The sequence below is a fragment of the Phyllobates terribilis genome, unplaced genomic scaffold, assembly GCF_046119375.1.
Source record: "Phyllobates terribilis strain yellow unplaced genomic scaffold, ASM4611937v1 Scaffold_74__1_contigs__length_7073193, whole genome shotgun sequence".
NCBI classification, from domain to species: domain Eukaryota; kingdom Metazoa; phylum Chordata; class Amphibia; order Anura; family Dendrobatidae; genus Phyllobates; species Phyllobates terribilis.
In genome coordinates this window covers 472,336-499,121 of record NW_027362834.1, presented here as the reverse complement: position 1 = coordinate 499,121, position 26,786 = coordinate 472,336, and the positions used below count along the sequence as shown (strand labels likewise).

The window sequence follows — 26,786 nt, the reverse complement described above, 5'->3', positions numbered from 1 at the left end:
CTGCAGGCATTAAATGAAAGAAGTCAGTGTTCCAGCAGAGGGAGACAACGTTTCAGAAAAGGCATTGTAGCAAACCAAAAAAGAAATTTTAAGCGCAGCAGAGTAACCAGCTCACATACCTGTTAGCTCAGGTGAGTTTAAAAGGCTGCTGTTGATAACAAGGGCATTTGCTAAATAGATGGTGTGTGTGCAACAATATACTGAAAGGTCAATTATATTGTGCAGCTTATCTCACCACCTGTAGTTATTTAGGTGAAAGCTCCAAAATGCTTGCCTAATATGTCTGTTTATCCAAAAGGAAGTATAGAGGGAGAGCTAGATAGATAGCATTGCATTACATTACATTACATGGCAATGCAATGCACAGTTGCTGAAGTTGAACCAAAATGAGCTTGTCATCTGGCTTCTGCAACTTTTAACATGAAAAATCCAATGAGGAGAAGAAAAGCAAAGCCAAAGAGTCCATCCCAAAATCCGACAAACAAGCAAAATGAACAAAAAGCATTGAATTCAATTCTTTCTGATTTTAGAAACTGCATTAAAGAAGGGGTACACCGGTCCTGGAGATACTGCAATACCAGGTCAATGCGTGGAGTGGACAGAGCAAGCTCTTTTTCCATCTCCCTGTTCTAAAAATCCATTTAATATATGGTCCCCAGATAGGGGACGTATCAGATATTAAACTGATAAGAACAGATTTTTTTGATTGAATATATCTTTTATTAGCACAAAAAATAAGTTAACAGACAGTGTACAGTGCCGCAGCCCAGTACACACAGAATTCTACATCATATTTACATAGCATGAGGATACGACGCACTAACTAGACACATCACACCCCTATGCTACACAAAACACTCAATCTGAAAGAAAAAGCAGGTCAATCAATACAGTACGACGAACCGTGATAAGGGATGGGGATTGGGAAAAAGGGGATGGGGAGGGGAAAATCACAGGCCCGAAGCTTTATTGAAAGACAAGACACATAAGGGGAGAGGGGGAGGAGGGGTTTAGTCCTCATCCTCGTCCTCCGGACCGTCCACGATGGAATAGTCTCTGAGCAGGCTGTGGATCAGCCTGCGGCAGTCCTGGATGAACATCCTCTCCCTCCTCAAGATGAGCCGGTTCCTGGCGACCCAAACGGCATCCTTGAAGCAGTTCATAAGGCGCCAAGCCTCCTGGATGGCTCCGACGGTATGAACCCCAGGGAAGAGTCCGTAAAGCACAGAATGGTGCGATAGGCTCGCCCTGGGGACAGAGTTCCTCAGGTCATCCTCAAGGGCAGTCAACAGGCGCTGTGCAAATCCGCAGTCCCAAAAAGTGTGCAAAGATGTTTCCTCCACGAAGGGGCACCTTGGGCAGTACCGGGTCTTGCACAGGTTCCGGGCATGCATGAATGACCGGACGGGCAGTCCGCCCTGAATCGCCATCCACGACAAGTCCTTATGCCCGTTGGTCAGCCTGTCAGACGACACATTTGTCCACACAGTCTCCAGCGTGTCCTGGTGAAGTCCTGTGATATTCTCCACGTCATCCTTGGCTCTGATGAGCTTGTGGATAGTTTTGGGCTTCCACAAGTCGGGCTTGAGTCCCTCCAGTTGATGTTCCCCCACAAATCGAACGACGTCTCCGTAGAACCATGGCGTCGTCCAGTTGTAGGGGAAGGAGCTGTCCCACTTGTCCCAGCCGAGTCGCCTCCAAAGAGGAAGCAGGAAGAAGCGAGACATGGACCTGCCCGCGGAGCCATTCTTGACTTGCAAAGTCCGGCGGACACAATCACACACAAAAGAGGATCGCAGGAGGGTGGGGATATCTGGAACGCCCTTCCCACCCTTGCGAGGCTCCTTGTACATGACGGCCCGCCTGACTCTGTCCATCTTGGATCCCCAGACAAAGTGAAACACTGTCCTGGTAATGGCCCTGCACACAGTGACGTGTGGGGGCCAGGCCTGCGCCGTGTACTGCAAGACGGGCAGGACCTCATTACGCAGGACGAGTGCCTTACCCTCACAAGTGAGGTGTCTGAGGCTCCAGAGTCCGATCCGTTGCTTCACCTTGGCCAAGCGTTCTTGCCAGGACTTGAGGGCCGCTCCTTCCTTCCCGAACCAGACTCCCAGCACCTTGAGGAAATCCGGTTGAATGTTGAAGGGGAAGGGGGCGGAGGAGGCCGGCTGCCAATCCCCGAAGAGCATGGCTTCCGACTTCCTGCAGTTGACTTTGGCCCCTGAAGCCCGGCCGAACCTCTCACACGTCTGGACGAGGGCGTCGACTGAACCACGATCAGCGCAGAAGGCGGTGACGTCGTCCATGTAGAGCGAGCACTTGACCTCGTGTCGTCCCGGACCCGGTGCGGTGATCCCTCTGATCTCTCCATTCTGCCGGATAGCCTCTGCGAAGAGTTCTATAGCACAAACAAAAAGAAGAGGTGATAGAGGGCAGCCTTGTCTGATCCCAGAGAGGACAGGGAAGGGGTCAGTCTTCCAGCCGTTCACCAACACCGAGCTGTGGATATCAAAATACATCAGACGGACATACGAACAAAACATGTTACCCAAACCTAACCGGTGCAGAGCTCGGCCCATGAACTCGTGGGAAACCCGTTCGAAGGCCTTCTCCTGATCCAAGGAGACCAGGGCCGCGTGTGCACGGCGGACCTTGATGTACTCGACCGTGTCCCGCACGAGAGCGAGGCTGTCTGCGATGCGACGTCCAGGGATGCCGCAGGTCTGGTCCGGGTGAATGATCCGTCCGATGACCGTCTTAAGTCGTGTCGCCATCGTCTTGGCCAGGATCTTGTAGTCCACGTTGAGCAGAGTGATGGGACGCCAATTCCTCAGGTCGCACCTCTCTCCCTTCCGCTTGTACAGGATCATGACCATTCCTTCCCTCAAAGATGGAGGCATTCTACCCTCCACCACCATCTCCTCGTACAGGTCCAACAGGTCCGGACAGATGAGGTCTCCCAGCGCTACATAGAGCTCCGCTGGAAGACCATCACTGCCCGGGGTCCTGCCGGTCCTAAAGGATTTAGCGGCAGAGAGCAATTCGCCCACCATCAGAGGTTTGTCCAAGGCTGCCGTGCCTGCAGGATCAAGATGGTTAGTGATACCTGACAGGAACTTATCAGCAGCATTGGGGTCGGTAGTCTTGTGGGAGTAGAGTTCGCTGTAGAAGTCGCTGACGACCCTCATCACGTCCTCCTTCCCACGTCGCATGTTTCCGCTCTCGTCTCGCAGCTCGTTCAGGGGCGTGTGACCGGCATGAAGTTTCCTGAAAAAGAATGAGTTACATTTCTCACCCTTCTCCAGATTCTCCACTTTGGAACGGAAGACGATTCTCTTGGACTCCTCCTCAAAGTGTCTTTTCAGGCTCTTCTTGGTCTCCTCCAGCTCCTCCCTCACGTCCCAGCCGCAGTGAAGAAGGTCCTGCAGCGACCGCAGCTCGCGCTGCAGCCCTCTGAAGTCCCTCCTCTTCTCACACGCCTGTTGTCGACCCTTGGCCTGAAAGAAACAGCGAAACTCAAGTTTAACATATTCCCACCAATCAGAGACTGTTTGGAAGCTACCCTTGTAGGACTGCCACATTGCGTAGGCTGCTCTCAGCTCCTCCACGACTTCATCCTGAGCCAGCAGAGCACAATTCAGCTTCCAGGAGCCGGGGCCGGACGGAAAACCGTCGCCGAGGACACCTTGTAAGTGAATGGCTCTGTGGTCGGAGAAGAAGCAGGGGACCATCGAGTGCCTACACCGCCTGACTGCCCGAGAGGTGAACACAAAGTCAATCCTGGAGCGGAGTGAGCCATCGGGTCGGCTCCACGAATAGTTCGTGGAGCCTCTCCCCATGGAGCCCACCACGTCCTGAAGAGAGGCCTCGGTTACCATCTCGATGAGCAGCTTGGACGTGATGTCCAACTTGGCAGATGTGCCAGAACTACGACCATCCTCCTCGATGGGGCAGTTGAAATCCCCGGCCATCACTAAGGTCCTGGTGGTGGCAAGCTGAAGCCGCAGGGTCTGGAAAAGCTCCAAACGCTCATTCTTCAGTGGGGACGCATACACGTTGATGAACCTGACAGGTTCTCCCGCCCAGTTGCCATCTACAACAAGAGCCCTGCCGCAGATGAGCTCCTGGACGGACTCAAGCGTGAATGCGCCCCCCCTGATCAGAATTGCGACCCCCGCAGACTTGCAGTCACCCCCACCGGACCAGTAGGATGGACCGTGGGACCACTCCCTGGCCAGATGTTTGAAGGACCTAGAGGAGGGAAGAGAACATTCCTGCAACATATAAACATCACACAACTGGGAAGTAAGGAAGGCATAAATAGTCTGACGTCTGAACTTGTCCTTGATGCTCCTGACATTAATGGAAAATAAGTTAATATTAGCCATCATGTAGGGAAAAAAGAAAAAGTTAGCGCAGGCAATACACCTTAGTTACCATTCCGGTCGGGTGGTCCCTCGTCGGTGTTGACTGCTGGTGACGGGATCACCAGCAGGCCCTCTTCCTCCATCTGGTCAAGCAGCGCGGCCTCGATCTCGGCGACCACCAGTTCCTCCTCTTCTGGCTCGGCCACCAGGGTCTCAACCATGTGCTCCATCTCTTCTGGCTCAGGGAGGGTATCCTCCTTTTCGCCTACGAAATCCAGAATCTTCTTTTTGGAGGATTCAGTAGCAGGGCTGTCCTCCACCTTCCTCTTTCCCCGGGTTGGAACTGGGGAGACAAGAAGGGGAAAATCCTCCTCGGAATAGATAGCGGCGGGTGGAGGAAAGGTTAATTCCACCGCTACCATGGTCTGGGGAGGGAGAGTGGCTGCCGGGGCAGGGGAAAGGACACCTGCTGAGGAGTAGGGGAAGGAGGAAGAGGAAGTGGAATCCTCAGCAGGGGTGGCCGGGGTGGGGGGGGATTGGACGGGGGTGGCAGGGGGAGGGATCGAGAGAGGGGTGACAGAACTCTTACAGTCCTTTGACTTTTTCTTCTGCTTCGGAGCTGCTGGGACCGTCGCTGGGGCTTTGGCCACCGACTCCTTGACCGCTTTGGCCTTGGTCGTCTCGGCTTTGGCCGCTGGGGCCTTGGTCGTCGCGTCCTTGGCCTTCACAGGCCTGGTCGTCGGGGCCTTGTCCTCCGGAGCTGGGGTCGACGCAACCACCGATGCCCAGGATCTCTCACGCTTGGGGCAATCCTTGTACAGATGAGCCGCCAGCCCACACAGGTTGCAGGACGTCTTCTTCGGGCAGTCCTTCGAGCTGTGTCCCGTCACTCGACAAATCCTGCAGGCATCCTCCTTGCAGTCCTTCATCTCGTGGCCGTTCTTGCCGCATCTCCTGCAGTTCCGCGGCATGTCCGGGTAATAGATGAGGCCGTAGGAGTTGCCCAGGGAGAATGTCGGGGGCAGGTGCCGAAGTCCGTCTGAGTACGCCAGGTCCCTGTGAAGTCTAACGGTCACCGACCACTTACCTGTCCAGAAGCCGAGTCCATTCAGGATGTGAGAGGGTTCCTTCACAACCAAACAGAAGCGTCTCAGGAAGGTACAGATGTCTTGGCCTGGGGTGTGCGGGTTGCGCATGGAGACCGTGATCCTCCTTTCGTCCCTCTGGATAGGGCAGCTACCTGTAAAGGCAGAGAAAGAATTATCCGGTCCTTTTGCGCTTACCATTTCCCAGAACCTCCTGCAGGTGTTCACAGTGGCGAAGGTGACGAAGAAGATCCCCGTCAAGAAGGTCTGGATGCTGAGGGTGTCTGATCTGGAGAAGCCTCGATCCAGCAGCATCTTCTGGCAGAACATGTCCGAGGACATGTCCGGCACCCTCCCATCCACTTCCTTCAGCTTCAGGGCCACCGTCTGCCGCATCCATGGCTCCAGGGCTGGAGCTTCGTGGCGGGGCTTCTGGGGTCCCTTCTGCTGGCCAGTCGTGGAGGCAGAGTCCTTGGGGTCAGAATCGGCTCCTGGCTGGGCCCTCCTGGCTGTCCCCTGCTCCAGGCTCTTCTTTTCGGCCTTCCTCGCAGCGCTTGCCATGGCTTTCCTCCTGCAGTTACTTCTTGGAGCTGGATCTGGAACTCTTCCCGGAATGGGTGGAGCTATGCAGATTCTTCTCCCGTCGTGTTCTGGACAAATTCCCCGAAAGGTCTTTGTCTCGATGATTTTCTTCCTCGAAGATTCCACAGGACAGCCCGATTCTTCTCCGAGTCTTCGTCTTCTTCTGGATTCTTTAGAGCTTCTTCCTCCCACCGATATCCGCCTTCCTTCTCCGATGTCAGCTGGGCTCCGAAGCTCTTCTCCTTCCGAGTTCGATCGCTCTCGTCAAGTGTAGATCGTAGCTCTTGTGTTCTTAAAAGAACAGATACTACACTTGATCTTAGCCAAAAGGCCGAGAAGCGATAACCAGAATTGGTTTCCGACTACGGTGCCACCCAAGGATTCTGAAAAGTCCATTTGTGGAGATGGCCACCTGGACTCCCGTTAAGAAGACATGCTGTCAACCTCTAGATCCCTCACATGCCTGCACTTTTCGGCTTGCTGCTGCTGCAATCCACGCGTTTTAGATCTGCATAACTCCACCTCTTTTAGCACAGTACCCTCAACCCCCGGCTGTTCCCACCCGCCTCAACACCGTTGGAAGGGAGGAGAACCAATTAAGGCGGGGGGGGGTGGAACGAGCAGCTGTCTACCCTTAGCAGGAGGGTTGCTGATTAATTACCTCTCCTGCTGCTGCTGCTGCTGGCTGTCCAGCAGCAGACTGAAGGTGGCTGCTGCTGTGCGCAGATATATAAAGGCTCAGAGCCTATTATGACACGCGCAGCCAGCGTTCCATTGCCACATTCCGTCTACTGCAGGCGGGATACCTGGATGGCTGAATGTCACTGAGAAGCTCACAGAGACCGCCATAAGCAACAGTTTAAAAGAATGCCACAGACTAATCAACCAAACTTTTTGGGTTGGTTTCTCTTTTATAGTCTGCAGGCATTAAATGAAAGAAGTCAGTGTTCCAGCAGAGGGAGACAACGTTTCAGAAAAGGCATTGTAGCAAACCAAAAAAGAAATTTTAAGCGCAGCAAAGTAACCAGCTCACATACCTGTTAGCTCAGTTGAGTTTAAAAGGCTGCTGTTGATAACAAGGGCATTTGCTAAATAGATGGTGTGTGTGCAACAATATACTGAAAGGTCAATTATATTGTGCAGCTTATCTCACCACCTGTAGTTATTTAGGTGAAAGCTCCAAAATGCTTGCCTAATATGTCTGTTTATCCAAAAGGAAGTATAGAGGGAGAGCTAGATAGATAGCATTGCATTACATTACATTACATGGCAATGCAATGCACAGTTGCTGAAGTTGAACCAAAATGAGCTTGTCATCTGGCTTCTGCAACTTTTAACATGAAAAATCCAATGAGGAGAAGAAAAGCAAAGCCAAAGAGTCCATCCCAAAATCCGACAAACAAGCAAAATTAACAAAAAGCATTGAATTCAATTCTTTCTGATTTTAGAAACTGCATTAAAGAAGGGGTGCACCGGTCCTGGAGATACTGCAATACTGCAATACCAGGTCAATGCGTGGAGTGGACAGAGCAAGCTCTTTTTCCATCTCCCTGTTCTAAAAATCCATTTAATATATGGTCCCCAGATAGGGGACGTATCAGATATTAAACTGATAAGAACAGATACTACACTTGATCTTAGCCAAAAGGCCGAGAAGCGATAACCAGAATTGGTTTCCGACTACGGTGCCACCCAAGGATTCTGAAAAGTCCATTTGTGGAGATGGCCACCTGGACTCCCGTTAAGAAGACATGCTGTCAACCTCTAGATCCCTCACATGCCTGCACTTTTCGGCTTGCTGCTGCTGCAATCCACGCGTTTTAGATCTGCATAACTCCACCTCTTTTAGCACAGTACCCTCAACCCCCGGCTGTTCCCACCCGCCTCAACACCGTTGGAAGGGAGGAGAACCAATTAAGGCGGGGGGGGGGGTGGAACGAGCAGCTGTCTACCCTTAGCAGGAGGGTTGCTGATTAATTACCTCTCCTGCTGCTGCTGCTGCTGGCTGTCCAGCAGCAGACTGAAGGTGGCTGCTGCTGTGCGCAGGTATATAAAGGCTCAGAGCCTATTATGACACGCGCAGCCAGCGTTCCATTGCCACATTCCGTCTACTGCAGGCGGGATACCTGGATGGCTGAATGTCACTGAGAAGCTCACAGAGACCGCCATAAGCAACAGTTTAAAAGAATGCCACAGACTAATCAACCAAACTTTTTGGGTTGGTTTCTCTTTTATAGTCTGCAGGCATTAAATGAAAGAAGTCAGTGTTCCAGCAGAGGGAGACAACGTTTCAGAAAAGGCATTGTAGCAAACCAAAAAAGAAATTTTAAACGCAGCAGAGTAACCAGCTCACATACCTGTTAGCTCAGGTGAGTTTAAAAGGCTGCTGTTGATAACAAGGGCATTTGCTAAATAGATGCTGTGTGTGCAACAATATACTGAAAGGTCAATTATATTGTGCAGCTTATCTCACCACCTGTAGTTATTTAGGTGAAAGCTCCAAAATGCTTGCCTAATATGTCTGTTTATCCAAAAGGAAGTATAGAGGGAGAGCTAGATAGATAGCATTGCATTACATTACATTACATGGCAATGCAATGCACAGTTGCTGAAGTTGAACCAAAATGAGCTTGTCATCTGGCTTCTGCAACTTTTAACATGAAAAATCCAATGAGGAGAAGAAAAGCAAAGCCAAAGATTCCTCCCAAAATCCGACAAACAAGCAAAATGAACAAAAAGCATTGAATTCAATTCTTTCTGATTTTAGAAACTGCATTAAAGAAGGGGTGCACCGGTCCTGGAGATACTGCAATACCAGGTCAATGCGTGGAGTGGACAGAGCAAGCTCTTTTTCCATCTCCCTGTTCTAAAAATCCATTTAATATATGGTCCCCAGATAGGAGACGTATCAGATATTAAACTGATAAGAACAGATACTACACTTGATCTTAGCCAAAAGGCCGAGAAGCGATAACCAGAATTGGTTTCCGACTACGGTGCCACCCAAGGATTCTGAAAAGTCCATTTGTGGAGATGGCCACCTGGACTCCCGTTAAGAAGACATGCTGTCAACCTCTAGATCCCTCACATGCCTGCACTTTTCGGCTTGCTGCTGCTGTAATCCACTCGTTTTAGATCTGCATAACTCCACCTCTTTTAGCACAGTACCCTCAACCCCCGGCTGTTCCCACCCGCCTCAACACCGTTGGAAGGGAGGAGAACCAATTAAGGCGGGGGGGGGGTGGAACGAGCAGCTGTCTACCCTTAGCAGGAGGGTTGCTGATTAATTACCTCTCCTGCTGCTGCTGCTGCTGGCTGTCCAGCAGCAGACTGAAGGTGGCTGCTGCTGTGCGCAGGTATATAAAGGCTCAGAGCCTATTATGACACGCGCAGCCAGCGTTCCATTGCCACATTCCGTCTACTGCAGGCGGGATACCTGGATGGCTGAATGTCACTGAGAAGCTCACAGAGACCGCCATAAGCAACAGTTTAAAAGAATGCCACAGACTAATCAACCAAACTTTTTGGGTTGGTTTCTCTTTTATAGTCTGCAGGCATTAAATGAAAGAAGTCAGTGTTCCAGCAGAGGGAGACAACGTTTCAGAAAAGGCATTGTAGCAAACCAAAAAAGAAATTTTAAGCGCAGCAGAGTAACCAGCTCACATACCTGTTAGCTCAGGTGAGTTTAAAAGGCTGCTGTTGATAACAAGGGCATTTGCTAAATAGATGGTGTGTGTGCAACAATATACTGAAAGGTCAATTATATTGTGCAGCTTATCTCACCACCTGTAGTTATTTAGGTGAAAGCTCCAAAATGCTTGCCTAATATGTCTGTTTATCCAAAAGGAAGTATAGAGGGAGAGCTAGATAGATAGCATTGCATTACATTACATTACATGGCAATGCAATGCACAGTTGCTGAAGTTGAACCAAAATGAGCTTGTCATCTGGCTTCTGCAACTTTTAACATGAAAAATCCAATGAGGAGAAGAAAAGCAAAGCCAAAGAGTCCATCCCAAAATCCGACAAACAAGCAAAATGAACAAAAAGCATTGAATTCAATTCTTTCTGATTTTAGAAACTGCATTAAAGAAGGGGTGCACCGGTCCTGGAGATACTGCAATACGAGGTCAATGCGTGGAGTGGACAGAGCAAGCTCTTTTTCCATCTCCCTGTTCTAAAAATCCATTTAATATATGGTCCCCAGATAGGGGACGTATCAGATATTAAACTGATAAGAACAGATACTACACTTGATCTTAGCCAAAAGGCCGAGAAGCGATAACCAGAATTGGTTTCCGACTACGGTGCCACCCAAGGATTCTGAAAAGTCCATTTGTGGAGATGGCCACCTGGACTCCCGTTAAGAAGACATGCTGTCAACCTCTAGATCCCTCACATGCCTGCACTTTTCGGCTTGCTGCTGCTGCAATCCACGCGTTTTAGATCTGCATAACTCCACCTCTTTTAGCACAGTACCCTCAACCCCCGGCTGTTCCCACCCGCCTCAACACCGTTGGAAGGGAGGAGAACCAATTAAGGCGGGGGGGGGGTGGAACGAGCAGCTGTCTACCCTTAGCAGGAGGGTTGCTGATTAATTACCTCTCCTGCTGCTGCTGCTGCTGGCTGTCCAGCAGCAGACTGAAGGTGGCTGCTGCTGTGCGCAGGTATATAAAGGCTCAGAGCCTATTATGACACGCGCAGCCAGCGTTCCATTGCCACATTCCGTCTACTGCAGGCGGGATACCTGGATGGCTGAATGTCACTGAGAAGCTCACAGAGACCGCCATAAGCAACAGTTTAAAAGAATGCCACAGACTAATCAACCAAACTTTTTGGGTTGGTTTCTCTTTTATAGTCTGCAGGCATTAAATGAAAGAAGTCAGTGTTCCAGCAGAGGGAGACAACGTTTCAGAAAAGGCATTGTAGCAAACCAAAAAAGAAATTTTAAGCGCAGCAGAGTAACCAGCTCACATACCTGTTAGCTCAGGTGAGTTTAAAAGGCTGCTGTTGATAACAAGGGCATTTGCTAAATAGATGGTGTGTGTGCAACAATATACTGAAAGGTCAATTATATTGTGCAGCTTATCTCACCACCTGTAGTTATTTAGGTGAAAGCTCCAAAATGCTTGCCTAATATGTCTGTTTATCCAAAAGGAAGTATAGAGGGAGAGCTAGATAGATAGCATTGCATTACATTACATTACATGGCAATGCAATGCACAGTTGCTGAAGTTGAACCAAAATGAGCTTGTCATCTGGCTTCTGCAACTTTTAACATGAAAAATCCAATGAGGAGAAGAAAAGCAAAGCCAAAGAGTCCATCCCAAAATCCGACAAACAAGCAAAATGAACAAAAAGCATTGAATTCAATTCTTTCTGATTTTAGAAACTGCATTAAAGAAGGGGTGCACCGGTCCTGGAGATACTGCAATACCAGGTCAATGCGTGGAGTGGACAGAGCAAGCTCTTTTTCCATCTCCCTGTTCTAAAAATCCATTTAATATATGGTCCCCAGATAGGGGACGTATCAGATATTAAACTGATAAGAACAGATACTACACTTGATCTTAGCCAAAAGGCCGAGAAGCGATAACCAGAATTGGTTTCCGACTACGGTGCCACCCAAGGATTCTGAAAAGTCCATTTGTGGAGATGGCCACCTGGACTCCCGTTAAGAAGACATGCTGTCAACCTCTAGATCCCTCACATGCCTGCACTTTTCGGCTTGCTGCTGCTGCAATCCACGCGTTTTAGATCTGCATAACTCCACCTCTTTTAGCACAGTACCCTCAACCCCCGGCTGTTCCCACCCGCCTCAACACCGTTGGAAGGGAGGAGAACCAATTAAGGCGGGGGGGGGGTGGAACGAGCAGCTGTCTACCCTTAGCAGGAGGGTTGCTGATTAATTACCTCTCCTGCTGCTGCTGCTGCTGGCTGTCCAGCAGCAGACTGAAGGTGGCTGCTGCTGTGCGCAGGTATATAAAGGCTCAGAGCCTATTATGACACGCGCAGCCAGCGTTCCATTGCCACATTCCGTCTACTGCAGGCGGGATACCTGGATGGCTGAATGTCACTGAGAAGCTCACAGAGACCGCCATAAGCAACAGTTTAAAAGAATGCCACAGACTAATCAACCAAACTTTTTGGGTTGGTTTCTCTTTTATAGTCTGCAGGCATTAAATGAAAGAAGTCAGTGTTCCAGCAGAGGGAGACAGCGTTTCAGAAAAGGCATTGTAGCAAACCAAAAAAGAAATTTTAAGCGCAGCAGAGTAACCAGCTCACATACCTGTTAGCTCAGGTGAGTTTAAAAGGCTGCTGTTGATAACAAGGGCATTTGCTAAATAGATGCTGTGTGTGCAACAATATACTGAAAGGTCAATTATATTGTGCAGCTTATCTCACCACCTGTAGTTATTTAGGTGAAAGCTCCAAAATGCTTGCCTAATATGTCTGTTTATCCAAAAGGAAGTATAGAGGGAGAGCTAGATAGATAGCATTGCATTACATTACATTACATGGCAATGCAATGCACAGTTGCTGAAGTTGAACCAAAATGAGCTTGTCATCTGGCTTCTGCAACTTTTAACATGAAAAATCCAATGAGGAGAAGAAAAGCAAAGCCAAAGAGTCCATCCCAAAATCCGACAAACAAGCAAAATGAACAAAAAGCATTGAATTCAATTCTTTCTGATTTTAGAAACTGCATTAAAGAAGGGGTGCACCGGTCCTGGAGATACTGCAATACCAGGTCAATGCGTGGAGTGGACAGAGCAAGCTCTTTTTCCATCTCCCTGTTCTAAAAATCCATTTAATATATGGTCCCCAGATAGGAGACGTATCAGATATTAAACTGATAAGAACAGATACTACACTTGATCTTAGCCAAAAGGCCGAGAAGCGATAACCAGAATTGGTTTCCGACTACGGTGCCACCCAAGGATTCTGAAAAGTCCATTTGTGGAGATGGCCACCTGGACTCCCGTTAAGAAGACATGCTGTCAACCTCTAGATCCCTCACATGCCTGCACTTTTCGGCTTGCTGCTGCTGTAATCCACTCGTTTTAGATCTGCATAACTCCACCTCTTTTAGCACAGTACCCTCAACCCCCGGCTGTTCCCACCCGCCTCAACACCGTTGGAAGGGAGGAGAACCAATTAAGGCGGGGGGGGGGTGGAACGAGCAGCTGTCTACCCTTAGCAGGAGGGTTGCTGATTAATTACCTCTCCTGCTGCTGCTGCTGCTGGCTGTCCAGCAGCAGACTGAAGGTGGCTGCTGCTGTGCGCAGGTATATAAAGGCTCAGAGCCTATTATGACACGCGCAGCCAGCGTTCCATTGCCACATTCCGTCTACTGCAGGCGGGATACCTGGATGGCTGAATGTCACTGAGAAGCTCACAGAGACCGCCATAAGCAACAGTTTAAAAGAATGCCACAGACTAATCAACCAAACTTTTTGGGTTGGTTTCTCTTTTATAGTCTGCAGGCATTAAATGAAAGAAGTCAGTGTTCCAGCAGAGGGAGACAACGTTTCAGAAAAGGCATTGTAGCAAACCAAAAAAGAAATTTTAAGCGCAGCAGAGTAACCAGCTCACATACCTGTTAGCTCAGGTGAGTTTAAAAGGCTGCTGTTGATAACAAGGGCATTTGCTAAATAGATGGTGTGTGTGCAACAATATACTGAAAGGTCAATTATATTGTGCAGCTTATCTCACCACCTGTAGTTATTTAGGTGAAAGCTCCAAAATGCTTGCCTAATATGTCTGTTTATCCAAAAGGAAGTATAGAGGGAGAGCTAGATAGATAGCATTGCATTACATTACATTACATGGCAATGCAATGCACAGTTGCTGAAGTTGAACCAAAATGAGCTTGTCATCTGGCTTCTGCAACTTTTAACATGAAAAATCCAATGAGGAGAAGAAAAGCAAAGCCAAAGAGTCCATCCCAAAATCCGACAAACAAGCAAAATGAACAAAAAGCATTGAATTCAATTCTTTCTGATTTTAGAAACTGCATTAAAGAAGGGGTGCACCGGTCCTGGAGATACTGCAATACGAGGTCAATGCGTGGAGTGGACAGAGCAAGCTCTTTTTCCATCTCCCTGTTCTAAAAATCCATTTAATATATGGTCCCCAGATAGGGGACGTATCAGATATTAAACTGATAAGAACAGATACTACACTTGATCTTAGCCAAAAGGCCGAGAAGCGATAACCAGAATTGGTTTCCGACTACGGTGCCACCCAAGGATTCTGAAAAGTCCATTTGTGGAGATGGCCACCTGGACTCCCGTTAAGAAGACATGCTGTCAACCTCTAGATCCCTCACATGCCTGCACTTTTCGGCTTGCTGCTGCTGCAATCCACGCGTTTTAGATCTGCATAACTCCACCTCTTTTAGCACAGTACCCTCAACCCCCGGCTGTTCCCACCCGCCTCAACACCGTTGGAAGGGAGGAGAACCAATTAAGGCGGGGGGGGGGTGGAACGAGCAGCTGTCTACCCTTAGCAGGAGGGTTGCTGATTAATTACCTCTCCTGCTGCTGCTGCTGCTGGCTGTCCAGCAGCAGACTGAAGGTGGCTGCTGCTGTGCGCAGGTATATAAAGGCTCAGAGCCTATTATGACACGCGCAGCCAGCGTTCCATTGCCACATTCCGTCTACTGCAGGCGGGATACCTGGATGGCTGAATGTCACTGAGAAGCTCACAGAGACCGCCATAAGCAACAGTTTAAAAGAATGCCACAGACTAATCAACCAAACTTTTTGGGTTGGTTTCTCTTTTATAGTCTGCAGGCATTAAATGAAAGAAGTCAGTGTTCCAGCAGAGGGAGACAACGTTTCAGAAAAGGCATTGTAGCAAACCAAAAAAGAAATTTTAAGCGCAGCAGAGTAACCAGCTCACATACCTGTTAGCTCAGGTGAGTTTAAAAGGCTGCTGTTGATAACAAGGGCATTTGCTAAATAGATGGTGTGTGTGCAACAATATACTGAAAGGTCAATTATATTGTGCAGCTTATCTCACCACCTGTAGTTATTTAGGTGAAAGCTCCAAAATGCTTGCCTAATATGTCTGTTTATCCAAAAGGAAGTATAGAGGGAGAGCTAGATAGATAGCATTGCATTACATTACATTACATGGCAATGCAATGCACAGTTGCTGAAGTTGAACCAAAATGAGCTTGTCATCTGGCTTCTGCAACTTTTAACATGAAAAATCCAATGAGGAGAAGAAAAGCAAAGCCAAAGAGTCCATCCCAAAATCCGACAAACAAGCAAAATGAACAAAAAGCATTGAATTCAATTCTTTCTGATTTTAGAAACTGCATTAAAGAAGGGGTGCACCGGTCCTGGAGATACTGCAATACCAGGTCAATGCGTGGAGTGGACAGAGCAAGCTCTTTTTCCATCTCCCTGTTCTAAAAATCCATTTAATATATGGTCCCCAGATAGGGGACGTATCAGATATTAAACTGATAAGAACAGATACTACACTTGATCTTAGCCAAAAGGCCGAGAAGCGATAACCAGAATTGGTTTCCGACTACGGTGCCACCCAAGGATTCTGAAAAGTCCATTTGTGGAGATGGCCACCTGGACTCCCGTTAAGAAGACATGCTGTCAACCTCTAGATCCCTCACATGCCTGCACTTTTCGGCTTGCTGCTGCTGCAATCCACGCGTTTTAGATCTGCATAACTCCACCTCTTTTAGCACAGTACCCTCAACCCCCGGCTGTTCCCACCCGCCTCAACACCGTTGGAAGGGAGGAGAACCAATTAAGGCGGGGGGGGGGTGGAACGAGCAGCTGTCTACCCTTAGCAGGAGGGTTGCTGATTAATTACCTCTCCTGCTGCTGCTGCTGCTGGCTGTCCAGCAGCAGACTGAAGGTGGCTGCTGCTGTGCGCAGGTATATAAAGGCTCAGAGCCTATTATGACACGCGCAGCCAGCGTTCCATTGCCACATTCCGTCTACTGCAGGCGGGATACCTGGATGGCTGAATGTCACTGAGAAGCTCACAGAGACCGCCATAAGCAACAGTTTAAAAGAATGCCACAGACTAATCAACCAAACTTTTTGGGTTGGTTTCTCTTTTATAGTCTGCAGGCATTAAATGAAAGAAGTCAGTGTTCCAGCAGAGGGAGACAGCGTTTCAGAAAAGGCATTGTAGCAAACCAAAAAAGAAATTTTAAGCGCAGCAGAGTAACCAGCTCACATACCTGTTAGCTCAGGTGAGTTTAAAAGGCTGCTGTTGATAACAAGGGCATTTGCTAAATAGATGGTGTGTGTGCAACAATATACTGAAAGGTCAATTATATTGTGCAGCTTATCTCACCACCTGTAGTTATTTAGGTGAAAGCTCCAAAATGCTTGCCTAATATGTCTGTTTATCCAAAAGGAAGTATAGAGGGAGAGCTAGATAGATAGCATTGCATTACATTACATTACATGGCAATGCAATGCACAGTTGCTGAAGTTGAACCAAAATGAGCTTGTCATCTGGCTTCTGCAACTTTTAACATGAAAAATCCAATGAGGAGAAGAAAAGCAAAGCCAAAGAGTCCATCCCAAAATCCGACAAACAAGCAAAATTAACAAAAAGCATTGAATTCAATTCTTTCTGATTTTAGAAACTGCATTAAAGAAGGGGTGCACCGGTCCTGGAGATACTGCAATACCAGGTCAATGCGTGGAGTGGACAGAGCAAGCTCTTTTTCCATCTCCCTGTTCTAAAAATACATTTAATATATGGTCCCCAGATAGGGGACGTATCAGATATTAAACTGATAAGAACAGATACTACACTTGATCTTAGCCAAAAGGCCGAGAAGCGATAACCAGAATTGGTTTCCGACTACGGTGCCACCCAAGGATTCTGAAAAGTCCATTTGTGGAGATGGCCACCTGGACTCCCGTTAAGAAGACATGCTGTCAACCTCTAGATCCCTCACATGCCTGCACTTTTCGGCTTGCTGCTGCTGCAATCCACGCGTTTTAGATCTGCATAACTCCACCTCTTTTAGCACAGTACCCTCAACCCCCGGCTGTTCCCACCCGCCTCAACACCGTTGGAAGGGAGGAGAACCAATTAAGGTGGGGGGGGGGGTGGAACGAGCAGCTGTCTACCCTTAGCAGGAGGGTTGCTGATTAATTACCTCTCCTGCTGCTGCTGCTGCTGGCTGTCCAGCAGCAGACTGAAGGTGGCTGCTGCTGTGCGCAGGTATATAAAGGCTCAGAGCCTATTATGACACGCGCAGCCAGCGTTCCATTGCCACATTCCGTCTACTGCAGGCGGGATACCTGGATGGCTGAATGTCACTGAGAAGCTCACAGAGACCGCCATAAGCAACAGTTTAAAAGAATGCCACAGACTAATCAACCAAACTTTTTGGGTTGGTTTCTCTTTTATAGTCTGCAGGCATTAAATGAAAGAAGTCAGTGTTCCAGCAGAGGGAGACAACGTTTCAGAAAAGGCATTGTAGCAAACCAAAAAAGAAATTTTAGGCGCAGCCGAGTAACCAGCTCACATACCTGTTAGCTCAGGTGAGTTTAAAAGGCTGCTGTTGATAACAAGGGCATTTGCTAAATAGATGGTGTGTGTGCAACAATATACTGAAAGGTCAATTATATTGTGCAGCTTATCTCACCACCTGTAGTTATTTAGGTGAAAGCTCCAAAATGCTTGCCTAATATGTCTGTTTATCCAAAAGGAAGTATAGAGGGAGAGCTAGATAGATAGCATTGCATTACATTACATTACATGGCAATGCAATGCACAGTTGCTGAAGTTGAACCAAAATGAGCTTGTCATCTGGCTTCTGCAACTTTTAACATGAAAAATCCAATGAGGAGAAGAAAAGCAAAGCCAAAGAGTCCATCCCAAAATCCGACAAACAAGCAAAATGAACAAAAAGCATTGAATTCAATTCTTTCTGATTTTAGAAACTGCATTAAAGAAGGGGTGCACCGGTCCTGGAGATACTGCAATACCAGGTCAATGCGTGGAGTGGACAGAGCAAGCTCTTTTTCCATCTCCCTGTTCTAAAAATCCATTTAATATATGGTCCCCAGATAGGGGACGTATCAGATATTAAACTGATAAGAACAGATACTACACTTGATCTTAGCCAAAAGGCCGAGAAGCGATAACCAGAATTGGTTTCCGACTACGGTGCCACCCAAGGATTCTGAAAAGTCCATTTGTGGAGATGGCCACCTGGACTCCCGTTAAGAAGACATGCTGTCAACCTCTAGATCCCTCACATGCCTGCACTTTTCGGCTTGCTGCTGCTGCAATCCACGCGTTTTAGATCTGCATAACTCCACCTCTTTTAGCACAGTACCCTCAACCCCCGGCTGTTCCCACCCGCCTCAACACCGTTGGAAGGGAGGAGAACCAATTAAGGCGGGGGTGGGGGGGTGGAACGAGCAGCTGTCTACCCTTAGCAGGAGGGTTGCTGATTAATTACCTCTCCTGCTGCTGCTGCTGCTGGCTGTCCAGCAGCAGACTGAAGGTGGCTGCTGCTGTGCGCAGGTATATAAAGGCTCAGAGCCTATTATGACACGCGCAGCCAGCGTTCCATTGCCACATTCCGTCTACTGCAGGCGGGATACCTGGATGGCTGAATGTCACTGAGAAGCTCACAGAGACCGCCATAAGCAACAGTTTAAAAGAATGCCACAGACTAATCAACCAAACTTTTTGGGTTGGTTTCTCTTTTATAGTCTGCAGGCATTAAATGAAAGAAGTCAGTGTTCCAGCAGAGGGAGACAACGTTTCAGAAAAGGCATTGTAGCAAACCAAAAAAGAAATTTTAAGCGCAGCAGAGTAACCAGCTCACATACCTGTTAGCTCAGGTGAGTTTAAAAGGCTGCTGTTGATAACAAGGGCATTTGCTAAATAGATGGTGTGTGTGCAACAATATACTGAAAGGTCAATTATATTGTGCAGCTTATCTCACCACCTGTAGTTATTTAGGTGAAAGCTCCAAAATGCTTGCCTAATATGTCTGTTTATCCAAAAGGAAGTATAGAGGGAGAGCTAGATAGATAGCATTGCATTACATTACATTACATGGCAATGCAATGCACAGTTGCTGAAGTTGAACCAAAATGAACTTGTCATCTGGCTTCTGCAACTTTTAACATGAAAAATCCAATGAGGAGAAGAAAAGCAAAGCCAAAGAGTCCATCCCAAAATCCGACAAACAAGCAAAATGAACAAAAAGCATTGAATTCAATTCTTTCTGATTTTAGAAACTGCATTAAAGAAGGGGTGCACCGGTCCTGGAGATACTGCAATACCAGGTCAATGCGTGGAGTGGACAGAGCAAGCTCTTTTTCCATCTCCCTGTTCTAAAAATCCATTTAATATATGGTCCCCAGATAGGGGACGTATCAGATATTAAACTGATAAGAACAGATACTACACTTGATCTTAGCCAAAAGGCCGAGAAGCGATAACCAGAATTGGTTTCCGACTACGGTGCCACCCAAGGATTCTGAAAAGTCCATTTGTGGAGATGGCCACCTGGACTCCCGTTAAGAAGACATGCTGTCAACCTCTAGATCCCTCACATGCCTGCACTTTTCGGCTTGCTGCTGCTGCAATCCACGCGTTTTAGATCTGCATAACTCCACCTCTTTTAGCACAGTACCCTCAACCCCCGGCTGTTCCCACCCGCCTCAACACCGTTGGAAGGGAGGAGAACCAATTAAGGCGGGGGGGGGGTGGAACGAGCAGCTGTCTACCCTTAGCAGGAGGGTTGCTGATTAATTACCTCTCCTGCTGCTGCTGCTGCTGGCTGTCCAGCAGCAGACTGAAGGTGGCTGCTGCTGTGCGCAGGTATATAAAGGCTCAGAGCCTATTATGACACGCGCAGCCAGCGTTCCATTGCCACATTCCGTCTACTGCAGGCGGGATACCTGGATGGCTGAATGTCACTGAGAAGCTCACAGAGACCGCCATAAGCAACAGTTTAAAAGAATGCCACAGACTAATCAACCAAACTTTTTGGGTTGGTTTCTCTTTTATAGTCTGCAGGCATTAAATGAAAGAAGTCAGTGTTCCAGCAGAGGGAGACAACGTTTCAGAAAAGGCATTGTAGCAAACCAAAAAAGAAATTTTAAGCGCAGCAGAGTAACCAGCTCACATACCTGTTAGCTCAGGTGAGTTTAAAAGGCTGCTGTTGATAACAAGGGCATTTGCTAAATAGATGGTGTGTGTGCAACAATATACTGAAAGGTCAATTATATTGTGCAGCTTATCTCACCACCTGTAGTTATTTAGGTGAAAGCTCCAAAATGCTTGCCTAATATGTCTGTTTATCCAAAAGGAAGTATAGAGGGAGAGCTAGATAGATAGCATTGCATTACATTACATTACATGGCAATGCAATGCACAGTTGCTGAAGTTAAACCAAAATGAGCTTGTCATCTGGCTTCTGCAACTTTTAACATGAAAAATCCAATGAGGAGAAGAAAAGCAAAGCCAAAGAGTCCATCCCAAAATCCGACAAACAAGCAAAATTAACAAAAAGCATTGAATTCAATTCTTTCTGATTTTAGAAACTGCATTAAAGAAGGGGTGCACCGGTCCTGGAGATACTGCAATACCAGGTCAATGCGTGGAGTGGACAGAGCAAGCTCTTTTTCCATCTCCCTGTTCTAAAAATCCATTTAATATATGGTCCCCAGATAGGGGACGTATCAGATATTAAACTGATAAGAACAGATACTACACTTGATCTTAGCCAAAAGGCCGAGAAGCGATAACCAGAATTGGTTTCCGACTACGGTGCCACCCAAGGATTCTGAAAAGTCCATTTGTGGAGATGGCCACCTGGACTCCCGTTAAGAAGACATGCTGTCAACCTCTAGATCCCTCACATGCCTGCACTTTTCGGCTTGCTGCTGCTGCAATCCACGCGTTTTAGATCTGCATAACTCCACCTCTTTTAGCACAGTACCCTCAACCCCCGGCTGTTCCCACCCGCCTCAACACCGTTGGAAGGGAGGAGAACCAATTAAGGCGGGGGGGGGGTGGAACGAGCAGCTGTCTACCCTTAGCAGGAGGGTTGCTGATTAATTACCTCTCCTGCTGCTGCTGCTGCTGGCTGTCCAGCAGCAGACTGAAGGTGGCTGCTGCTGTGCGCAGGTATATAAAGGCTCAGAGCCTATTATGACACGCGCAGCCAGCGTTCCATTGCCACATTCCGTCTACTGCAGGCGGGATACCTGGATGGCTGAATGTCACTGAGAAGCTCACAGAGACCGCCATAAGCAACAGTTTAAAAGAATGCCACAGACTAATCAACCAAACTTTTTGGGTTGGTTTCTCTTTTATAGTCTGCAGGCATTAAATGAAAGAAGTCAGTGTTCCAGCAGAGGGAGACAACGTTTCAGAAAAGGCATTGTAGCAAACCAAAAAAGAAATTTTAAGCGCAGCAGAGTAACCAGCTCACATACCTGTTAGCTCAGGTGAGTTTAAAAGGCTGCTGTTGATAACAAGGGCATTTGCTAAATAGATGGTGTGTGTGCAACAATATACTGAAAGGTCAATTATATTGTGCAGCTTATCTCACCACCTGTAGTTATTTAGGTGAAAGCTCCAAAATGCTTGCCTAATATGTCTGTTTATCCAAAAGGAAGTATAGAGGGAGAGCTAGATAGATAGCATTGCATTACATTACATTACATGGCAATGCAATGCACAGTTGCTGAAGTTGAACCAAAATGAGCTTGTCATCTGGCTTCTGCAACTTTTAACATGAAAAATCCAATGAGGAGAAGAAAAGCAAAGCCAAAGAGTCCATCCCAAAATCCGACAAACAAGCAAAATGAACAAAAAGCATTGAATTCAATTCTTTCTGATTTTAGAAACTGCATTAAAGAAGGGGTGCACCGGTCCTGGAGATACTGCAATACCAGGTCAATGCGTGGAGTGGACAGAGCAAGCTCTTTTTCCATCTCCCTGTTCTAAAAATCCATTTAATATATGGTCCCCAGATAGGGGACGTATCAGATATTAAACTGATAAGAACAGATACTACACTTGATCTTAGCCAAAAGGCCGAGAAGCGATAACCAGAATTGGTTTCCGACTACGGTGCCACCCAAGGATTCTGAAAAGTCCATTTGTGGAGATGGCCACCTGGACTCCCGTTAAGAAGACATGCTGTCAACCTCTAGATCCCTCACATGCCTGCACTTTTCGGCTTGCTGCTGCTGCAATCCACGCGTTTTAGATCTGCATAACTCCACCTCTTTTAGCACAGTACCCTCAACCCCCGGCTGTTCCCACCCGCCTCAACACCGTTGGAAGGGAGGAGAACCAATTAAGGCGGGGGGGGGGTGGAACGAGCAGCTGTCTACCCTTAGCAGGAGGGTTGCTGATTAATTACCTCTCCTGCTGCTGCTGCTGCTGGCTGTCCAGCAGCAGACTGAAGGTGGCTGCTGCTGTGCGCAGGTATATAAAGGCTCAGAGCCTATTATGACACGCGCAGCCAGCGTTCCATTGCCACATTCCGTCTACTGCAGGCGGGATACCTGGATGGCTGAATGTCACTGAGAAGCTCACAGAGACCGCCATAAGCAACAGTTTAAAAGAATGCCACAGACTAATCAACCAAACTTTTTGGGTTGGTTTCTCTTTTATAGTCTGCAGGCATTAAATGAAAGAAGTCAGTGTTCCAGCAGAGGGAGACAACGTTTTAGAAAAGGCATTGTAGCAAACCAAAAAAGAAATTTTAAGCGCAGCAGAGTAACCAGCTCACATACCTGTTAGCTCAGGTGAGTTTAAAAGGCTGCTGTTGATAACAAGGGCATTTGCTAAATAGATGGTGTGTGTGCAACAATATACTGAAAGGTCAATTATATTGTGCAGCTTATCTCACCACCTGTAGTTATTTAGGTGAAAGCTCCAAAATGCTTGCCTAATATGTCTGTTTATCCAAAAGGAAGTATAGAGGGAGAGCTAGATAGATAGCATTGCATTACATTACATTACATGGCAATGCAATGCACAGTTGCTGAAGTTGAACCAAAATGAGCTTGTCATCTGGCTTCTGCAACTTTTAACATGAAAAATCCAATGAGGAGAAGAAAAGCAAAGCCAAAGAGTCCATCCCAAAATCCGACAAACAAGCAAAATGAACAAAAAGCATTGAATTCAATTCTTTCTGATTTTAGAAACTGCATTAAAGAAGGGGTGCACCGGTCCTGGAGATACTGCAATACCAGGTCAATGCGTGGAGTGGACAGAGCAAGCTCTTTTTCCATCTCCCTGTTCTAAAAATCCATTTAATATATGGTCCCCAGATAGGGGACGTATCAGATATTAAACTGATAAGAACAGATTTTTTTTTGATTGAAGCTGCATCCAAGGCACTGAAAAATGTGACCGAAGTCACACCAAAACAGCGCACGAGGCGAGGATTCATGTGGACCCTTCCCGGAGGAGAGGGTCCCCAATAAACCATCCCCATCCCTCCGAGCCAGAAGGCCACAGCGAGGGTTAGGGATCTCCGATGCTCTCCCTAGCCGAAGCCGGAGAAGAGCCGTTTTCGTGCTCCCAGCTTCCATCTAGGCTGCCACCCTAGTGGAGCTGGAGCCTGTGTTGGTTTCTCAGCCCAAAGCTGACCGGACCTCCGACCGGGTTTATAAAAATTCCCCTTCCTAGCCCGGAGGCCAGGAATAGGGGGGGTTGCTCAGAAAGTATGATTGGCAAAGGTGCGGCGTGCTACGAAGCCAAGTCTTTCTGGGGTTCCCAGTCCCAGTAAGCTTGGACTCCCACCAGGGAGCCTACTCCTGGGGCACATTGCTCCAAAGCCCTCACACTTACCCAGCCTAGTGACTTCGATCCTGAAGGGCCATGTTTTCCATCAGATAACTCTATGAGCCACCTGGCGTACTAACAAGTGCACCAAACCAGTGTGTAATATGCATCAATTTACTAGGGCAGCCCAAGGACAAAACTGCCTTTTCAAAAGATACTACACTTGATCTTAGCCAAAAGGCCGAGAAGCGATAACCAGAATTGGTTTCCGACTACGGTGCCACCCAAGGATTCTGAAAAGTCCATTTGTGGAGATGGCCACCTGGACTCCCGTTAAGAAGACATGCTGTCAAGCTCTAGATCCCTCACATGCCTGCACTTTTCGGCTTGCTGCTGCTGCAATCCACGCGTTTTAGATCTGCATAACTCCACCTCTTTTAGCACAGTACCCTCAACCCCCGGCTGTTCCCACCCGCCTCAACACCGTTGGAAGGGAGGAGAACCAATTAAGGCGGGGGTGGGGGGTGGAACGAGCAGCTGTCTACCCTTAGCAGGAGGGTTGCTGATTAATTACCTCTCCTGCTGCTGCTGCTGCTGGCTGTCCAGCAGCAGACTGAAGGTGGCTGCTGCTGTGCGCAGGTATATAAAGGCTCAGAGCCTATTATGACACGCGCAGCCAGCGTTCCATTGCCACATTCCGTCTACTGCAGGCGGGATACCTGGATGGCTGAATGTCACTGAGAAGCTCACAGAGACCGCCATAAGCAACAGTTTAAAAGAATGCCACAGACTAATCAACCAAACTTTTTGGGTTGGTTTCTCTTTTATAGTCTGCAGGCATTAAATGAAAGAAGTCAGTGTTCCAGCAGAGGGAGACAACGTTTCAGAAAAGGCATTGTAGCAAACCAAAAAAGAAATTTTAAGCGCAGCAGAGTAACCAGCTCACATACCTGTTAGCTCAGGTGAGTTTAAAAGGCTGCTGTTGATAACAAGGGCATTTGCTAAATAGATGGTGTGTGTGCAACAATATACTGAAAGGTCAATTATATTGTGCAGCTTATCTCACCACCTGTAGTTATTTAGGTGAAAGCTCCAAAATGCTTGCCTAATATGTCTGTTTATCCAAAAGGAAGTATAGAGGGAGAGCTAGATAGATAGCATTGCATTACATTACATTACATGGCAATGCAATGCACAGTTGCTGAAGTTGAACCAAAATGAGCTTGTCATCTGGCTTCTGCAACTTTTAACATGAAAAATCCAATGAGGAGAAGAAAAGCAAAGCCAAAGAGTCCATCCCAAAATCCGACAAACAAGCAAAATGAACAAAAAGCATTGAATTCAATTCTTTCTGATTTTAGAAACTGCATTAAAGAAGGGGTGCACCGGTCCTGGAGATACTGCAATACCAGGTCAATGCGTGGAGTGGACAGAGCAAGCTCTTTTTCCATCTCCCTGTTCTAAAAATCCATTTAATATATGGTCCCCAGATAGGGGACGTATCAGATATTAAACTGATAAGAACAGATACTACACTTGATCTTAGCCAAAAGGCCGAGAAGCGATAACCAGAATTGGTTTCCGACTACGGTGCCACCCAAGGATTCTGAAAAGTCCATTTGTGGAGATGGCCACCTGGACTCCCGTTAAGAAGACATGCTGTCAACCTCTAGATCCCTCACATGCCTGCACTTTTCGGCTTGCTGCTGCTGCAATCCACGCGTTTTAGATCTGCATAACTCCACCTCTTTTAGCACAGTACCCTCAACCCCCGGCTGTTCCCACCCGCCTCAACACCGTTGGAAGGGAGGAGAACCAATTAAGGCGGGGGGGGGGGTGGAACGAGCAGCTGTCTACCCTTAGCAGGAGGGTTGCTGATTAATTACCTCTCCTGCTGCTGCTGCTGCTGGCTGTCCAGCAGCAGACTGAAGGTGGCTGCTGCTGTGCGCAGGTATATAAAGGCTCAGAGCCTATTATGACACGCGCAGCCAGCGTTCCATTGCCACATTCCGTCTACTGCAGGCGGGATACCTGGATGGCTGAATGTCACTGAGAAGCTCACAGAGACCGCCATAAGCAACAGTTTAAAAGAATGCCACAGACTAATCAACCAAACTTTTTGGGTTGGTTTCTCTTTTATAGTCTGCAGGCATTAAATGAAAGAAGTCAGTGTTCCAGCAGAGGGAGACAACGTTTCAGAAAAGGCATTGTAGCAAACCAAAAAAGAAATTTTAAGCGCAGCAGAGTAACCAGCTCACATACCTGTTAGCTCAGGTGAGTTTAAAAGGCTGCTGTTGATAACAAGGGCATTTGCTAAATAGATGGTGTGTGTGCAACAATATACTGAAAGGTCAATTATATTGTGCAGCTTATCTCACCACCTGTAGTTATTTAGGTGAAAGCTCCAAAATGCTTGCCTAATATGTCTGTTTATCCAAAAGGAAGTATAGAGGGAGAGCTAGATAGTAGCATTGCATTACATTACATTACATGGCAATGCAATGCACAGTTGCTGAAGTTGAACCAAAATGAGCTTGTCATCTGGCTTCTGCAACTTTTAACATGAAAAATCCAATGAGGAGAAGAAAAGCAAAGCCAAAGAGTCCATCCCAAAATCCGACAAACAAGCAAAATGAACAAAAAGCATTGAATTCAATTCTTTCTGATTTTAGAAACTGCATTAAAGAAGGGGTGCACCGGTCCTGGAGATACTGCAATACCAGGTCAATGCGTGGAGTGGACAGAGCAAGCTCTTTTTCCATCTCCCTGTTCTAAAAATCCATTTAATATATGGTCCCCAGATAGGGGACGTATCAGATATTAAACTGATAAGAACAGATACTACACTTGATCTTAGCCAAAAGGCCGAGAAGCGATAACCAGAATTGGTTTCCGACTACGGTGCCACCCAAGGATTCTGAAAAGTCCATTTGTGGAGATGGCCACCTGGACTCCCGTTAAGAAGACATGC

At 47.5% G+C, this 26,786-nt stretch overlaps 16 non-coding genes and 2 pseudogenes across 16 annotated transcripts; all 18 read right to left on the bottom strand.

Annotated features, from left to right (window-relative positions):
- Positions 1 to 544: 544 nt before the first annotated feature.
- Positions 545 to 738, bottom strand: LOC141196279 (U2 spliceosomal RNA). Its single transcript, XR_012268840.1, has one exon. It is a non-coding gene; the product is annotated as a U2 spliceosomal RNA (small nuclear RNA).
- Positions 739 to 6,302: 5,564 nt separating this feature from the next.
- Positions 6,303 to 6,380, bottom strand: LOC141196446 (U2 spliceosomal RNA; annotated as a pseudogene).
- Positions 6,381 to 7,499: 1,119 nt separating this feature from the next.
- On the bottom strand, positions 7,500 to 7,698 carry LOC141196195 (U2 spliceosomal RNA). Its single transcript, XR_012268759.1, has one exon. It is a non-coding gene; the product is annotated as a U2 spliceosomal RNA (small nuclear RNA).
- Positions 7,699 to 8,818: 1,120 nt separating this feature from the next.
- On the bottom strand, positions 8,819 to 9,009 carry LOC141195913 (U2 spliceosomal RNA). The gene has a single exon (XR_012268484.1). It is a non-coding gene; the product is annotated as a U2 spliceosomal RNA (small nuclear RNA).
- A 1,120-nt stretch (positions 9,010 to 10,129) lies between these two features.
- On the bottom strand, positions 10,130 to 10,320 carry LOC141196148 (U2 spliceosomal RNA). Its single transcript, XR_012268713.1, has one exon. It is a non-coding gene; the product is annotated as a U2 spliceosomal RNA (small nuclear RNA).
- A 1,120-nt stretch (positions 10,321 to 11,440) lies between these two features.
- On the bottom strand, positions 11,441 to 11,631 carry LOC141196614 (U2 spliceosomal RNA). Its single transcript, XR_012269014.1, has one exon. It is a non-coding gene; the product is annotated as a U2 spliceosomal RNA (small nuclear RNA).
- Positions 11,632 to 12,751: 1,120 nt separating this feature from the next.
- LOC141195912 (U2 spliceosomal RNA) lies at positions 12,752 to 12,942 on the bottom strand. Its single transcript, XR_012268483.1, has one exon. It is a non-coding gene; the product is annotated as a U2 spliceosomal RNA (small nuclear RNA).
- Positions 12,943 to 14,062: 1,120 nt separating this feature from the next.
- Positions 14,063 to 14,253, bottom strand: LOC141196147 (U2 spliceosomal RNA). Its single transcript, XR_012268712.1, has one exon. It is a non-coding gene; the product is annotated as a U2 spliceosomal RNA (small nuclear RNA).
- Positions 14,254 to 15,373: 1,120 nt separating this feature from the next.
- LOC141196613 (U2 spliceosomal RNA) lies at positions 15,374 to 15,564 on the bottom strand. Its single transcript, XR_012269013.1, has one exon. It is a non-coding gene; the product is annotated as a U2 spliceosomal RNA (small nuclear RNA).
- A 1,120-nt stretch (positions 15,565 to 16,684) lies between these two features.
- LOC141196665 (U2 spliceosomal RNA) lies at positions 16,685 to 16,875 on the bottom strand. Its single transcript, XR_012269065.1, has one exon. It is a non-coding gene; the product is annotated as a U2 spliceosomal RNA (small nuclear RNA).
- Positions 16,876 to 17,996: 1,121 nt separating this feature from the next.
- LOC141196612 (U2 spliceosomal RNA) lies at positions 17,997 to 18,187 on the bottom strand. The gene has a single exon (XR_012269012.1). It is a non-coding gene; the product is annotated as a U2 spliceosomal RNA (small nuclear RNA).
- Positions 18,188 to 19,310: 1,123 nt separating this feature from the next.
- Positions 19,311 to 19,501, bottom strand: LOC141196611 (U2 spliceosomal RNA). Its single transcript, XR_012269011.1, has one exon. It is a non-coding gene; the product is annotated as a U2 spliceosomal RNA (small nuclear RNA).
- A 1,120-nt stretch (positions 19,502 to 20,621) lies between these two features.
- Positions 20,622 to 20,812, bottom strand: LOC141196609 (U2 spliceosomal RNA). The gene has a single exon (XR_012269009.1). It is a non-coding gene; the product is annotated as a U2 spliceosomal RNA (small nuclear RNA).
- Positions 20,813 to 21,932: 1,120 nt separating this feature from the next.
- LOC141196608 (U2 spliceosomal RNA) lies at positions 21,933 to 22,123 on the bottom strand. The gene has a single exon (XR_012269008.1). It is a non-coding gene; the product is annotated as a U2 spliceosomal RNA (small nuclear RNA).
- Positions 22,124 to 23,243: 1,120 nt separating this feature from the next.
- Positions 23,244 to 23,428, bottom strand: LOC141196232 (U2 spliceosomal RNA). The gene has a single exon (XR_012268795.1). It is a non-coding gene; the product is annotated as a U2 spliceosomal RNA (small nuclear RNA).
- Positions 23,429 to 23,952: 524 nt separating this feature from the next.
- LOC141196482 (U2 spliceosomal RNA) lies at positions 23,953 to 24,068 on the bottom strand (annotated as a pseudogene).
- A 1,122-nt stretch (positions 24,069 to 25,190) lies between these two features.
- LOC141196607 (U2 spliceosomal RNA) lies at positions 25,191 to 25,381 on the bottom strand. Its single transcript, XR_012269007.1, has one exon. It is a non-coding gene; the product is annotated as a U2 spliceosomal RNA (small nuclear RNA).
- Positions 25,382 to 26,501: 1,120 nt separating this feature from the next.
- Positions 26,502 to 26,692, bottom strand: LOC141196606 (U2 spliceosomal RNA). The gene has a single exon (XR_012269006.1). It is a non-coding gene; the product is annotated as a U2 spliceosomal RNA (small nuclear RNA).
- Between the last annotated feature and the right edge of the window lie 94 nt (positions 26,693 to 26,786).